Here is a 14,654-nt window from a genome sequence, read left to right as displayed (position 1 = left end):
TTGTTAGACTATTAATTTCAATCCTTGAAATATCATATAAAACAATGTCCTTTTCTCCTCTTTGATGACTCAGAATCCCTTAGTTTAACCATATGATAAAAAGAATAATCATTTAATCCCATAGTATGATTAGTGTTACCTTTTAAAAAAATCTTTTATTTTTATTTTTTGGTTAATTCTGGGAATTTTATATCTTTTTTTAAAAAAATATAATCTTTCCTTCACCACCACTACCCTTGCTTTCTCTTCTTCTAGAAAATCTTTTACTGAGAAATTGATGCTACATTTTTATATCCTCTATGTTTTTTATATATGTTATATCTTTTTATTCCTTTCTGCTTCCCACTTGAAATTCCTCAGTCTGATTACCTACCTCACCAATGTGCTCTTTTGATATTTATACTACTATTTACTCAATTTTGGGTACTTTATTTTAAATAACTTTCCATATTATCTTGATCTTCTAAAAAATTATTTCTTATTCTTGTTTGATATTAATAACATTTCCTCTATTTCCTTACATTTTTATTACATTTATTTCTAATTCTAGGTCTTTTCTTTCCTCTAATCTTGGTTCACTCGATATATGTTCTCCATTGTGCTGATTTTCTTTTGAACAACTTTTTGGGATAGTATTACTCTTCAAATATCTTTTTATCGGCCTGTAAATTCAGTTTCTCCTGGGAAAACTTTCTACTCTACCTGGTAATGTGTCTCATGGAAAGATTTAAAATGAGATCCTTGTCTCTATTAGTCAAAATGATTTGAGAAAAAGAATTGATATGAATCTCCAGATAGAGAGACTTGTGTGCCACAAAATCACTGCTAATCATTCTTCTTTGTTGCCAACCCAGGCATATCTTTCAATCCATATGTCACTGAGCAAACTTTGGTAGAAGTAACATTTGGAAGAAGCAGTTAACTCAGAGTTTTTTATCTTCATTCACAAAAGATATTTTTTCTAGGTATAGAATTTAGTTAGATTTTTGTTCCTATTATCAATACTTTTAAAATACTATTCCATTGTCTTCTACTTGCATAAAATATAACAAGGAGTATATTGTAATTTTTAGATCTGTTCCTTTCCATATGAAGTTCTTCTTTTTCTTCTGGATGCTTTTAAGATTTTCTCTTTATCACTAGTTTCAAGCAATTTTATTATGATGTGCCTTGATATTATATTATTTTTATTTCTTCTGATTTGGTTTGTGGAACTTCTAGGATCTATGAGTTTATACTTTTCATTGAACTGAGAAATTTTTTTTTTTGAACTGAGAAATTTTTAATCATCATTGCTAAAATATTTTTTTTCTGCAATCCCATCCTTCTGAGGCTCCAATTATATATATATATATATATATATATATATATATATATATATATAAATGACACCACTTCATGTTACCCCATATACATTTCTGTTCATACTTATTCAGTCTTTTTTAACATTTGTATACCATTTTCACTGCCTTTAACTTTAGTGATATTTTCTTCTGCAGTCTATTCTACTGCTAATCATATATTATATTTTAAAAATTATCTCTACAAGCTCCATTTCCATTTAAAAAATTTCTTCCACTATTTTTATCATCAATGTTCCCTTCTTCTTTAAATCTTTATGCTACTTAGTTATTGCCCCTGCAATCAGCTCTTTAGAACCAAGATATTGTATATTGCCAAATTCTTTGGAGAATAGTAGCATTCTATACCCTTGACCTTACTAGATAGCCTTATACACTGTTTAAGGTCCTTATCTACTAAATCCGATATCTCTCACATTTCTGGATCTGTTTATATGAGCAGTTTTACTCCTGTTTATAGGCAATAATTACCTGCTTCTCTGTATGCCTGATAACTTTAAAATTACGTGTCAGAAATTGTGCATTTTGTATTCTTTGGTACTGGATTTTGCGATATTTCTTTAAACAGCATTAAATTTTAGTCTAATGTGCAGTTAAGTAACTCAAATGTTAATTTGGTCCTTTTGATCTTTGCTTAAAGTCTGAGTATGGCCAATTCAGAGTAATGTTTATTCTGGGACTAGTTTAGCTTCACTAATAAGGTAATACCCTTTTGAGAAATGTATCCAATGCCCCCTGTATTACAAGTTTTCTCCACTCTGGTTGATGGGAGCACTGTCTATTTCCAGTCATTTGTAATGAGCTCTAGAGGTTATTTGACCTAATGCTTTCCAGTGGTCTTTCCCTTTCTCATGCATATAGAGATCATTATTCAGCTAAATCCTTGAGAGTATTTGTCTGTAGATATGTGGATCTTTTGCTCTCTGTGTATCCCTCTCTTCAATATGAATCTGCTCCACAAATTCTAGTTACTTCAGCTTCTCTGAATGCATATATCTGTCTCCTCAACCACGTGAGACTACCAGGCTGTTTTGTTCCACCTCCCTGATACAATTGCCTGGAAGTTGCTTTCAGGGATTAAGCCAGGGCAGTTGTCTGGCTCTACTCTCAGGGACCCCTTCTTTCAAACATCAGAGTTCTCCACTGCTTCTTAGCCAATGTCTGAAAGCTATTGTATAATATATATATTTTTCTATCTGTTTACAAATGTAGCACAATTCATCTAGTAGTTAATCATTTATGGAAGCCTAACTGAGGGTTTTGAGAGAAGTGAGTAGAGAGGTCAATTTTTGGAGGCAACTGATCAATTCTTACCTATAGTCATGAGTTTTTCATGTTAATAAAATTTTGTGCTGATCTGATAATGTCCTCTCACCTGCACTTTAGATCTAGGATATTGCATATATCTAATTTCTGTAATAAAAAATAGATAAGTAAAGATTATTTCAAGCAATGCAGAATAAAAGCAATTCTTTGGGGAAGGCAATTTTTTGGTAAAGAGAAAAATTTTATTTCAAGGCAATGAAAGGGAAAAGCATAGCAAACTAAAACCAACTTTTCCCAATCTAGCTCTTCCATCCTACCACCTTTCCTTCCAGGCTGTACTCATACCTCTAATGCCATCTTAGGTGAATCTTCTCAGATTTTCTCACAGTGTTTTATTATCTCTTCATATCCATGTCCACTCTTTTTCAATGGTTTTTCTAGGATTAAATTTGGGGAGGGAGGAGGCAGCATTTCCTAGTTTACCATTTGGCAGAAAATTAATGTATTTTTTTTTAAATTTCAAACTTCTTATAATGTCTTTTCCCCAGACCTTTTTTTAAAGTCTGAACATTTGTGTCCCCCAAAATTCATATGTTGAAACCCTAACCCTGAAATGTGCTTGTATTAGTAAGTGGGTTTTTCGGGATGTGATAGGTCATGAGAATGAAGCCTTAAGATTGGGATTAGTGTTCTTATCAAAGAGGGCCCAGAAAACTCCCTAATCCCAGCAGCCATATAAGAAAACAGTAAAAAGTCTGCAACCAGGAAAAGAATCTGACAAAGATGGCACTCTGATATTGGACTTCCAGTCTTTAGAACTGTAAGCAATAGACTTTTGTTGTTTATAGGCTACCCGGTCTGTATTACTTTGTTTTATCAGCCTGAATGGACAAAGACCACCTTTAACATTCTATTTTAACACCATCCACTATCCACCACTGTAGATTTCTCTAAGCCTGTTACTGCATTTTAACTTTATTTCCATAATAGTTGGCAGCCAAGAAAAAGTGGTGGCCAAGCCTTCAATAAAATGGTCTTTTATGCGGAGCATGGCTGGCACAGAAGGTAATGGTGAGATCTGAGTCTAGACAGGAGATACACTATGGATGCACTAACATATGGACATTAAGAATATAATTTGCTTTTAGGCAATGAGTCTTGCAGGCATTGTTTGAGGGAGAATGATTAAACAGACTCACATTTTAGGTAGATATCTCTGGGAAGCAGAATTAAAACAAAGAGATCAGTTAAGTTGATAAGTGATAAAACCGGAAGTTAATGCAAAGAGGGATGAGAGAATTGGTTTAATTTCTGAAGAAGTCTTGGTAAATTCATCTGGATTATTCAATGACCAAATGTGGAAAAATAAGGTACCACGAAGAGCAAAGAATGGCTTTTGTGTTTCTAGTTTGGTTATTAGTATGGATAAGGGTACTATCATTTGAAGTGGAGAATACAGAAAGATCATCTTTTCATCAGCAAAGAGTACTTTTTGTTTGTTGAGTTTAAATATCTCTGGGATATACAGATAGAACCTGAGGTTTGTGGTTGCAGGTAGAAGTTCAGATATATTTTTTAGTTTAGTTATGGTGATCTTGTTATCTCATCAGGTATTGTTACCTAATCTTACTCTCTTAAATTGTGTCTAATTTTTAAAGGCTAAAAATAGACAAGAGGTGATTAAATGGTATAATTCTGTATTAAACAATCAAATTCGATTACTCTTTATTTCTGTAATGAAACACCATTGCATATAGTCCAAAATGAAGCTAGCTTAAATTTAATTTTCTTCAGTTGTAAGCGTGAGAGCAGGGAGATTTTACTTTTTGAATTCTTAGTTATATGAAGAAAAGTTCTGTTTCTCTGAGCATAAAGGGACTCTGCAGTCTTGAAAAACTTGTAATACAGGTCACCAAACAACCTTACTCACCCAAGAGTTCTAATCTTTTCATCTATCAGTCCTTTTATTGTTACTCTCAGGAGGGGGGAGAAATTTACAAATTTGTTAGTCTTTGACTCAACTCCTTGACATGTAAAATGGCCCAAAAAGCTGACAGAAAAAAATTAAAAACCTAGATAACCACACATTGAATAAGAGCATGGGTAATTGGGATAGAGTGTACCATGAAAACAATGGTGTTTACTACATACAGGCATTAAAGTCACTGGTGAGCAGTATTATTGAAAGGTGAGCAAAGAACAGCTCATTTCTTTTCTTCTGCACTGAGAAAAGCTGATGGCACATAACATAGCTGAAAAGATACAGTGCTCTATTAAGAACATTTCCTAACTTCCTGTCTCTTTAACTTTAGTCCTGACATGGCATACACTTTAGAATAGACCTTATTATGACATTTCTGACATTGTGACATTACATCTTGCTTCTAGCTGTGTTGACTATTCCAAAAGAATATTTTTGGAGGTAAGATACAATTAGTGGTGCCAGAAACTCTCTCTACATGTAGGCAGTGCAGATGATAGCTGGAGAAAGGTGGGCCAATAATAGTTTAGCTATATCATCATCTAGGCCTCAGGGATATCTACAAAACTGAGAACCTCATCCACAACTTTGTTTCAGAGGGTTTTGTTAGCTGTAATTACTGAGTTTAAATTGACCAGGATAAAATATAGATAAGAAGTCTTCTTAGCTAAATGCTTAAGCTCTTTTAATCACAGAATATCAGGGATAATTCTGGGATGTTCTGAAACTCAGAAAAATTTCTGGGAGAAATACCACATTTTGTATTGTGTTCTGAGGACAAATTCTACATGACCAGATTAACGAAACCAGACAAGCAGTATTCCTGTATATTCAGAGTTGAAAAATATTTTCTTACCTATCCTTACCACTGAATTAGCTTTCCAATGAAAGAGCATGTGTTTTTTAGTCTAACGTACAGAATTTTTTTAAAATACAGTAAATACATTTAAACTGCTTACTATCAACTTCTATTCTTTTAAACTCCCTTAAACTCTGCAGAAAATCACCTATATATTAATTCAAGAAAAATTTATACAATGTTTGAAATATCAAGGTGTATTCAGGATAGAGTTACCAGAACAGGATACAAAAACTGTACTTTGATCCTACATCTTATTTTCCTAGAATAGGAAATGCAGCAGGCAGGAAGCATTAACAGAAACAAAATGGAATGGTTACTAGAAGGTTTGAATTTAATCCAGCTCCACCAGCCACTAACAGTTTGTGTTGAGCAACACAATTTTCCACAACTTGATTTTTATCATAGGCTTGTTGTGAAAACAACCTAGATCATGAAAGTCCTTTCCAATAACAACAACATATAAATGATTAACTACTGTTACCAAGCATTTTTCCAAGTGGCAAAGGAACCTTAAATTTCCATTATTCAATACCTTATAATGCTATTTTTTGCTTTTCTTCTGTAGTCAAATCTAATGTGTTTATTAGTTATAAAAATGAATATTACTCTATAAAATATTACTGCTTATTATTAAAAAAAAAACCTTGGGGGAATTTTGTAACAACTATCACATTTAGAAGGCTTTCATTTCCTTTTTATTCTTTCTGTGATATAAACCTTTCATTATGTAGGTAGGTACTACTTTTATGGAATTCTACTAATACTACTGGAATAATTTCTAGGGAAGAATTGTTTATAAAGAGTTCTCCTTATGTTGTTCCTCTGCAATGCTTACCCCCCATCCTGCCCAATTAATGCAGTGGTATATTGGGAAAATTCCAAGAATTTTTATTCTAGTTCTTGAGAAAGGTAAATGAAGCTTATATATTGAAAATCTTCCCTGGAGATTATCCTAGAAAAAACTTATACATTATGTTCCTTATTATGTCCTTATAAAAATAACAGTAATAATGATAACAAAAGTAGCCAATATTTATTGAGCACTTACTATGAGTTCACGTTTTTCTAAAGACTTTGAATACATTATCTCAATTAATACCAAAAATGATAATTATGCCCCAATTTATAGAAGCAGAAACTGAGGCTTATGTCGTTTAAATTGCCAAAGGTCATCGGCACTTAAAAGACAGGGTTTCATTTAAGGTCAATCCTGACTCCAGAATCCTTGTATTTATAATTACAAACTGGCAAGTGTAAGGAAAATATATATGTGGAATTGAAATACGATTGGTCAAAGTTCATGAATACATGGACAAAAGTAAAAGGGCACTAATACTCTTTCACATCGAGAAAGGCCAGCAATATTAAATGTGTTATATGAAATTTACCTTGAGTGTGGTATTTTGGTAGATTTCAGAAATGATATTCTATTTTAGTATTATTCTTCCTGTCCTTTTCTATCTTCAGAATTTAGTATGGATCTTGCCACAGTGAGTACTCAATAAATGTTGTCAAATAAAATTGGAACTTGATGTGTTGGTTTCTCCCATTTCTACTATGAGAGAAAAACATAAGATGATGAAGTAGACCAGGAAGGTAACATTAAATTGAATATCTACTAACTTGCAAGCACATTTTATACATCATTGCATTCCATCTGCATCACAAACGAGTTGGTTATTTTGAACTTCACATTATATGGTGAGTCATTTGCTTAAACTTTCACATTTGGCTATTGGAAGAATCAGGATCTGGATCCAAGTCTTTTTAATAGTTTTCCACCTTGCCTACACAAATTTGTAGGAGTTAAAATGTATCTTTGCCTCCCTGGCATGCTTTCTTCTCCATGCAGTGGCTAATGGAAGCTTTACAAACTTTTATTCTTCTTCCAGGTGACTGACATTTTGAGGAAATGTGGGAGGGCAGGATCCTTGATGCACACATAATGGTCCTCCTTACAGTGTAGATATTTCTTACTTTTGCTAATATGGAGGACTTTCATTTGTGGATACAGCCAAGTCAGCTTTCCAACTTGAAGGTCAGAAAATCAGACTTGTCTTCTAGAATTGGATCTGGATTCCTCTCTCAGCTTTGTTTTGCTGATAAGACATGATTACCCTTCACAGAATCACCTACAATGATTTTTTCTCCAGTTCAGCAAAGATAAGTCAAATAATAAAGGGATTTTTTCATATTTTCTGAAAGGATTTCCATAATTATCCTGCTCATGTTTAGCAATGTTTCCTTTTTCTTTTTCTTCTTGCATAGGAGTCAGACTTCAATAAAGCATTCAGAATCTCTAATTAGAAAAACAAAGTTTTCATAGATGTGAAAAATCTATGGATCTTTGGCATATTTTCTCTTGGGTTGTAACATCTAAATTATCCTGCAGAACTGTGAGATTTTTACTCTTTTGTAATAAGGAGGTTATTTGCTAAAAAAAAAAAAAAAAAAAGAATAAAAATCCCTGAAGATTGACCTTGGTTTGGAAAGTATTTTGAATATACAAAATATTGCAGTATACCGTGTAATTTTATGGAAATCTGATACCAGACCTTATTTAATTTATACACTAAGTTATGATAACTCTAGGCTTTCTAGTCTGATATATGCTGGAGGAACTGTGGGAAAAGAGGACATTATTTTGTGGTCATGCTCAGTAATTGCAACATGCTGTAAAGATTGTGCTACGGTAAATCTAAATAATTACAAAGTTCTCTGTACAATATGACATGCTTTCTGTTCTCCTGGGATGGTGCACTGGACCAGAAGTTCTAAAATTTCACTTAAGCTGATAATATCCCTCCAATTAATTGTGAAATATATGCTCACCAGACAAGAGAGAACACCAAAAGTGCAGTGAAGTAACTATGTCCTAGATTTGTAAATCATATGATGGATAAGAAAAGACTTACCTTGGTTGACCCAGGAAAGTGTGATAGCTATTAGGATATATGGGAACCTGTCATTCTTCATCTTTTTTTTTTTTTTTTAACATCTTCATTGGAGTATAATTGCTTTACAATGGTGTGTTAGTTTCTGCTTTATAACAAAATGAATCAGTTATACATATACATATGTTCCCATATCTCTTCCCTCTTGCACCTCCCGCCCTCTCACCCTCCCAATCCCACCCCTCTAGGTGATCACAAAGCACAGAGCTGACCTCCCTGTGCTATGCGGTTGCTTCCCACTGGCTATCTATTTTACATTTGGTAGTGTATATATGTCCATACCACTCTCTCACTTTGTCACATCTTACCCGTCCCCCTCCCCGTATCCTCAAGTCCATTCTTTAGTAGGTCTGTGTCTTTATTCCCGTCTTGCCACTAGGTTTTTCATGACCTAGTTTTATTTTTTTTCCTTAGATTCCATATATATGTGTTAGCATACTGTATTTGTTTTTCTCTTTCTGACTTACTTCACTCTGTATGACAGACTCTAACTCCATCCACCTCACGACAAATAACTCAATTTCGTTTCTTTTTATGGCTGAGTAATTTTCCATTGTATATATGTGCCACATCTTCTTTATCCATTCATCCGATGATGGACACTTAGGTTGCTTCCATGTGCTGGCTATTGTAAATAGAGCTGCAATGAACATTTTGGTACATGACTCTTTTTGAATTACACTTTTCTCAGGGTATATGCCCAATAGTGGGATTGCTGGGTCGTACGGTAGTTCTTTTTTAGTTTTTTAAGGAATCTCCATACTGTTCTCCATAGTGGCTGTATTAATTTACATTTCCACCAACAGTGCAAGAGTGTTCCCTTTTCTCCACACCCTCTCCAGCATTTATTGTTTCTAGATATTTCGATAATGGCCATTCTGACTGGTGTGAGATGATATCGCATTGTAGTTTTGATTTGCATTTCTCTAATGATTAATGATGTTGAGCATTCTTTCATGTGTTTGTTAGCAATCTGTACATGTTTTTTTGGAGAAATGTCTATTTAGGTCTTCTGCCCATTTTTGGATTGGGTTGTTTGTTTTTTTGTTACTGAGCTGCATGAACTGCTTGTAAATTTTGGAGATTAATCCTTTGTCAGTTGGTTCATTTGCAAATATTTTCACCCATTCTGAGGGTTGTCTTTTGGTCTTGTTTATGGTTTCCTTTGCTGTGCAAAAGCCTTTAAGTTTCATTAGGTCCCATTTGTTTATTTTTGTTTTTATTTCCATTTCTCTAGGAGGTGGGTCAAAAAGGATCTTGCTGTGATTTATGTCATACAGTGTTCTCCCTAAGTTTTTCTCTAAGAGTTTGACAGTGTCTGGCCTTACGTTTAGGTCTTTAATCCATTTTGAGTTTATTTTTGTGTATGGTGTTAGGGAATGTTCTAATTTCATACTTTTACATGTACCTGTCCAGTTTACCCAGCACCACTTATTGAAGAGGCTGTCTTTTCTGCACTGTATATGCTTGCCTCCTTTATCGAAGATAAGGTGACCATATGTGCGTGGGCTTATCTCTGGGCTTTCTATCCTGTTCCATTGATCTATGTTTCTGTTTTTGTGCCAGTACCATACTGTCTTGATTACTGTAGCTTTGTAGTATAGTCTGAAGTCAGGGAGCTTGATTCCTCCAGCTCCATTTCTCGTTCTCAAGATTGCTTTGGCTATTCGGGGTGTTTTGTGTTTCCATACAGATTGTGAAAATTTTTGTTCTAGTTCTGTGAAAAATGCCAGTGGTAGTTGGATATGGATTGCATTGACTCTGTAGATTGCTTTGGGTAGCAGAGTCATTTTAACAATGTTGATTCTTCCAATCCAAGAACATGGTATATCTCTCCATCTATTTGTATCATCTTTAATTTCTTTCATCAGTGTCTTATAATTTTCTGCATACAGGTCTTTTGTCTCCTTAGGTAGGTTTATTCCTAGATATTTTATTCTTTTTGTTGCAGTGGTAAACGGGAGTGTTTTCTTAATTTCACTTTCAGATTTTTCATCATTAGTCTATAGGAATGCAAGAGATTTCTGTGCATTAATTTTGTATCCTGCTGCTTTACCAAATTCATTGATTACTTCTAGTAGTTTTCTGGTAGCATCTTTAGGATTCTCTATGTATAGTATCATGTCATCTGCAAACAGTGACAGCTTTACTTCTTTTCTGATTTGGATTCCTTTTATGTCTTTTTCTTCTCTGATTGCTGTGGCTAAAACTTTCAAAACTATGTTGAATAGTAGTGGTGAGAGTGGGCAACCTTGTCTTGTTCCTGATCTTAGTGGAAATGGTTTCAGTTTTTCACCATTGAGGACGAGGATGGCTGTGGGTTTGTCATATATGGCCTTTATTATGTTGAGGAAAGTTCCCTCTATGCCTACTTTCTGCAGGGCTTTTATCATAAATGGGTGTTGAATTTTGTCAAAAGTTTCTCTGCATCTATTGAGATGATCATATGGTTTTTCTCCTTCAATTTTTTAATATGGTGTATCACATTGATTGATTTGTTTATATTGAAGAATCCTTGCATTCCTGGGATAAACCCCACTTGATCATGGTGTATGATCCTTTTATGTGCTGTTGGATTCTGTTTGCTAGTCTTTTGTTGAGGATTTTTGCATCTATGTTCATCAGTGATATTGGCCTGTAGTTTTCTTTCTTTGTGACATCTTTGTCTGGTTTTGGTATCAGGGTGATGGTGGCCTCATAGAATGAGTTGGGGAGTGTTCCTCCCTCTGCAATATTTTGGAAGAGTTTGAGAAGGATAGGTGTTAGCTCTTCTCTAAATGTTTGATAGAATTCGCCTGTGAAGCCATCTGGTCCTGGGCTTTTGTGTGTTGGAAGATTTTTAATCACATCTCAATTTCAGTGCTTGTGATTCATCTGTTCATATTTTCTTTTTCTTCCTGGTTCAGTCTCAGCAGGTTGTGCATTTCTAAGAATCTGTCCATTTCTTCCAGGTTGTCCATTTTATTGGCATAGAGTTGCTTGTAGTAATCTCTCATGATCCTTTGTATTTCTGCAATGTCAGTTGTTACTTCTCCTTTTTCATTTCTAATTCTATTGATTTGAGTCTTCTCCCTTTTTTTCTTGATGAGTCTGGCTAATGGCTTATCAATTTTGTTTACCTTCTCAAAGAACCAGCTTTTAGTTTTATTGATCTTTGCTATTGTTTCCTTCATTTCTTTTTCATTTATTTCTGATCTGATCTTTATGATTTCTTTCCTTCTGCTTACTTTGGGTTTCTTTCGTTCTTCTTTCTCTAATTGCTTTAGGTGAAAGGTTAGGTTGTTTATTTAAGATGTTTCCTGTTTCTTGAGGTAGGCTTGTGTTGCTATAAACTGCCCTCTTAGAACTGCTTTTGCTGCATCCCATAGGTTTTGGGTCGTCATGTCTCCATTGTCATTTGTTTCTAGGTATGTTTTGATTTCCCCTTTGATTTCTTCAGTGATCACTTCCTTATTAAGTAGTGTATTGTGGAGCCTCCATGTGTTTGTATTTTTTCCTGTAATTGATATCTAGTCTCATAGCATTGTGGTCGGAAAGACACTTGATGCAATTTCAATTTTCTTAAATTTACTGAGGTTTGATTTGTGACCCAGGATATGATCTATCATGGAGAATGTTCCATGAGCACTTGAGAAAAATGTGTATTCTGTTGTTTTTGGCTGGAATGGCCTGTAAATACCAATTAAGTCCATCTTATTTAATGTACATTTAAAGCTAGTGTTTCCTTATTTATTTTCATTTTGCATGATCTGTCCATTTGTGAAAGTGGGGTGTTAAAGTCTCCTAATATGATTGGGTTACTGTTGATGTCCCCTTTTATGGCTGTTAGTATTTGCCTTATGTATTGAGGTGCTCCTATGTTGGGTGCATAAATATTTACATTGGTTATATCTTCTTCTTGGATCAATCCCTTGATCATTATGTAGTGTCCTTCTCTGTCTCTTGTAATAGTCTTTATTTTAAAGTCTATTTTGTCTTATATGAGAATTGTTACTCCAGGTTTCTTTTCATTTCCATTTGCATGGAATATCTTTTTCCATCCCCTCACTTTCAGTCTGTATGTGTCCCTAGGTCTGAAGTGGGTCTTTTGTAGACAGCATATATATGGGTCTTGTTTTTGTATCCATTCAGCCAGTTTGTGTCTTTTGGTGGGAGCATTTAATCCATTTACATTTAAGGTAATTATCGATATGTATGTTCCTATTACCATTGCCTTAAGTGTTTTGGGTTTGTTATTGTAGGTGTTTTCCTTCTCTTGTGTTTCTTGCCTAGAGAAGTTCCTTTAGCATTTGTTGTAAAGCTGGTTTGGTGGTGCTGAAGTCTTTCAGCTTTTGCTTGTCTGTAAAGGTTTTAATTTCTCCATCAAATCTGAATGAGATCCTTGCTGGGTAGAGTAACCTTGGTTGTAGGTTTTTCTCCTTCATCACTTTAAGTATATCCTGCCACTCCCTTCTGGCTTGCAGAGTTTCTGCTGAAAGATCAGCTGTTAACCTTATGGGGATTCCCTTGTGTGTTATTTGTTGTTTTTCCCTTGCTGCTTTTAATATGTTTTCTTTATATTTAATTTTTGAAAGTTTGATTAATATGTGTCTTGGTGTGTTTCTCCTTGGATTTATCCTGTATGGGACTCTCTGTGCTTCCAGGACTTGATTAACTATTTCCTTTCCCATATTAGGGAAGTTTTCAAATATAATCTCTTCATATATTTTCTCAGTCCCTTTCTTTTTCTCTTCTTCTTCTGGGTCCTCTATAATTCGAATGTTGGTGCAGTTAATGTTGTCCCAGAGGTCTCTGAGACTGTCCTCAGTTATTTTCATTCTTTTTTCTTTATTCAGCTCTGCAGTAGTTGTTTCCACTATTTTATCTTCCAGCTCACTTATCCGTTCTTCTGCCTCATGTATTCTGCTATTGATCCCTTTAGAGTATTTTTAATTTCATTTATTGCATTGTTCATTGTTGCTTGGTTCCTCTTTAGTCCTTCTACGTCCTTGTTAAATATTTCTTGCATTTTGTCTATTCTATTTCCAAGATTTTGGATCATGTTTACTATCATTATTCTGAATTCTTTTTCAGGTAGACTGCCTATTTCCTCTTCATTTATTAGTTCTGGTGTGTTTTTACCTTGCTCCTTCATCTGCTGTGTGATTTTCCGGTCCTCTCATTTTGCTTATCTTACTGTGTTTGGGGTCTTCTTTTTGCAGGCTGCAGGTTCGTAGTTCCTGTTGTTTTTGGTATCTGTCCCTAGTGGCTAAGGTTGGTTCAGTGGGTTGTGTGGGCTTCCTGGTGGAGGGGAGTAGTCCCTGTGTTCTGGTGGATGAGGCTGGATCTTGTCTTTCTGGTGGGCTGGTCCACGTCTGATGGTGTGTTTTGTGGTGTTTGTGGCCTTATTATGATTTTAGACAGCCTCTCTGCTAATGGATGGGGCTGTGTTACTGTCTTGCTAGTTGTTTGGCATAGGGTGTCCAACACTGTAGCTTGCTGATCATTGAGTGAAGCTGGGTCTTGGTGTTGAGATGGAGATCTCTGGGAGATTTTCGCCATTTGGTATTACGTGGAGCTGGGAGGTCTCTTGTGGACCAGTGTCCTGAAGTTGGCTCTCCCACCTCAGAGGCACAGCCCTGATGCCTGGCTGGAGCACCAAGAGCCTTTCATCCACATGGCTCAGAATAAAAGGGAGAAAAAATAGAAAGAAAGAAAGAGGATAAGATAAAATAAAGTAAGATAAAATAAAATAAAGTTACTAAAATAAAAAATAAAAAATAATTATTAAGTAAAAAAAAGAAAACAAAAAGAAAACGGACGGACAGAACCCTAGGGCAAATGGTGAAAGCAAAGCTATACAGATAAAATCTCACACAGAAGCATACACATACACACTCACCAAAAGAGGAAAAGGGGAAAAAATAATATATCTTGCTCCCAAAGTCCACCTCCTCAATTTGGGATGATTTGTTGTCTATTCAGGTATTCCACAGATGCAGGCACATCAAGTTGTTTGTGGAGCTTTAATCCGCTGCTTCTGAGGCTGCTGGGAGAAATTTCCCTTTCTCTTCTTTGTTCGCACAGCTCCCGGGGTTCAGCTTTGGATTTGGACCCGCCTCTGCATGTAGGTCGCCTGAGGGTGTCTGTTCTTCGCTCACACAGGACGGGGTTAAAGGAGCAGCTGATTCGGGGGCTCTGGCTCACTCAGACGGGGGGAGGGAGGGGTTCGGATGCAGGGCAAGCCTGCG

Source organism: Eubalaena glacialis, chromosome 17 (genome assembly GCF_028564815.1).
Source record: "Eubalaena glacialis isolate mEubGla1 chromosome 17, mEubGla1.1.hap2.+ XY, whole genome shotgun sequence".
In the NCBI taxonomy this organism is placed as follows: domain Eukaryota; kingdom Metazoa; phylum Chordata; class Mammalia; order Artiodactyla; family Balaenidae; genus Eubalaena; species Eubalaena glacialis.
The sequence above is the reverse complement of the archived record's forward strand: the minus strand, read 5'-3'. Positions refer to the sequence as shown.